The sequence below is a fragment of the Gavialis gangeticus genome, unplaced genomic scaffold, assembly GCF_001723915.1.
Source record: "Gavialis gangeticus isolate Ggan-Ray unplaced genomic scaffold, GavGan_comp1, whole genome shotgun sequence".
Lineage (NCBI taxonomy): Eukaryota > Metazoa > Chordata > Crocodylia > Gavialidae > Gavialis > Gavialis gangeticus.
The window spans coordinates 15,701,667-15,703,837 of NW_017729019.1; the positions used below are offsets into that span (position 1 = coordinate 15,701,667).

At 54.5% G+C, this 2,171-nt stretch overlaps 1 long non-coding RNA gene across 3 annotated transcripts in view; it reads left to right on the forward strand.

Annotated features, from left to right (window-relative positions):
• LOC109295432 overlaps nucleotides 1-1,944 on the forward strand; it is a 3,089-nt gene extending 1,145 nt beyond the window's left edge. Inside the window, exons 3-4 of one of the 3 annotated variants that reach the window (XR_002096748.1) lie at nucleotides 85-176; nucleotides 1,866-1,933. This is a non-coding gene — a long non-coding RNA (uncharacterized LOC109295432). Of the gene's footprint in view, nucleotides 1-84; nucleotides 177-227; nucleotides 295-1,865 lie in introns of those variants that run through there. The other 2 variants (XR_002096750.1, XR_002096749.1) reach the window with 2 other exon arrangements.
• The last annotated feature ends 227 nt before the right edge of the window (nucleotides 1,945-2,171 follow it).

The window sequence follows — 2,171 nt, forward strand, 5'->3', positions numbered from 1 at the left end:
CCCCCCACTAATTAGGTGAAAGGTCACCAACTTATTTTTTGGGAAACCTGGGGTCACAGAGAGGTCAACTTGGGGTCGCGAGAGTTCAACTTGGGGTCACGAGAGGTCAACTCCCCCCACTAATTAGGTGAAAGGTCACCAACTTATTTTTTTGGGAATCCAGGGGTCACAGAGAAGTCAACTTGGGGTCATGAGGGGTCAACCCACCCCCCACACACACTAATTAGGTGAAAGGTCACCAACTTATTTTTTTGGGAATCCAGGGGTCACAGAGAAGTCAACTTGGGGTCATGAGGGGTCAACCCACCCCCCACACACACTAATTAGGTGAAAGGTCACCAATTTAGTTTTTGGGAAACCAGGGGTCACAGAGAGTTCAACTTGGGGTCATGAGGGGTCAACCCACCCCCCACACACACTAATTAGGTGAAAGGTCACCAACGTATTTTTTGGGAATCCAGGGGTCACAGAGAGTTGAACTGGGGGGGGGGGGGGCACGCGAGGCCAAACCCCCCCCCTAATTAGGTGAAAGGTCACCAACGTATTTTTTGGGAATCCAGGGGTCACAGAGAGTTGAACTGGGGGGGGGGGGGGCACGCGAGGCCAAACCCCCCCCCTAATTAGGTGAAAGGTCACCAACGTATTTTTTGGGAATCCAGGGGTCACAGAGAGTTGAACTGGGGGGGGGGGGGGCACGCGAGGCCAAACCCCCCCCCTAATTAGGTGAAAGGTCACCAACGTATTTTTTGGGAATCCAGGGGTCACAGAGAGTTGAACTGGGGGGGGGGGGGGCACGCGAGGCCAAACCCCCCCCCTAATTAGGTGAAAGGTCACCAACGTATTTTTTGGGAATCCAGGGGTCACAGAGAGTTGAACTGGGGGGGGGGGGGGCACGCGAGGCCAAACCCCCCCCCTAATTAGGTGAAAGGTCACCAACGTATTTTTTGGGAATCCAGGGGTCACAGAGAGTTGAACTGGGGGGGGGGGGGGCACGCGAGGCCAAACCCCCCCCCTAATTAGGTGAAAGGTCACCAACGTATTTTTTGGGAATCCAGGGGTCACAGAGAGTTGAACTGGGGGGGGGGGGGGCACGCGAGGCCAAACCCCCCCCCTAATTAGGTGAAAGGTCACCAACGTATTTTTTGGGAATCCAGGGGTCACAGAGAGTTGAACTGGGGGGGGGGGGGGCACGCGAGGCCAAACCCCCCCCCTAATTAGGTGAAAGGTCACCAACGTATTTTTTGGGAATCCAGGGGTCACAGAGAGTTGAACTGGGGGGGGGGGGGGCACGCGAGGCCAAACCCCCCCCCTAATTAGGTGAAAGGTCACCAACGTATTTTTTGGGAATCCAGGGGTCACAGAGAGTTGAACTGGGGGGGGGGGGGGCACGCGAGGCCAAACCCCCCCCCTAATTAGGTGAAAGGTCACCAACGTATTTTTTGGGAATCCAGGGGTCACAGAGAGTTGAACTGGGGGGGGGGGGGGCACGCGAGGCCAAACCCCCCCCCTAATTAGGTGAAAGGTCACCAACGTATTTTTTGGGAATCCAGGGGTCACAGAGAGTTGAACTGGGGGGGGGGGGGGCACGCGAGGCCAAACCCCCCCCCTAATTAGGTGAAAGGTCACCAACGTATTTTTTGGGAATCCAGGGGTCACAGAGAGTTCAACTTGGGGTCACGAGGGGTCAACCCCCCCACTAATTAGGTGAAAGGTCACCAGCTTATTTTTTGGGAATCCAGGGGTCACAAAGAGTTCAACTTGCGGGTCACACGAGGGCAAATCCCCCCACTAATTAGGTGAAAGGTCACCAACTTATTTTTTGGGAAACCTGGGGTCACAGAGAGGTCAACTTGGGGTCGCGAGAGTTCAACTTGGGGTCACGAGAGGTCAAATCCCCCCACTAATTAGGTGAAAGGTCACCAACTTAGTTTTTGGGAAACCTGGGGTCACAGAGAGGTCAACTTGGGGTCGCGAGAGTTCAACTTGGGGTCACGAGAGGTCAAATCCCCCCACTAATTAGGTGAAAGGTCACCAACTTATTTTTTGGGAATCCAGGGGTCACAGAGAGTTCAACTTGGGGGTCACACAAGGTCAAATCCCTCACTAATTAGGTGAAAGGTCACCGACTTAGTTTTTGGGAAACCAGGGGTCACAGAGAGTTCAACTTGGGG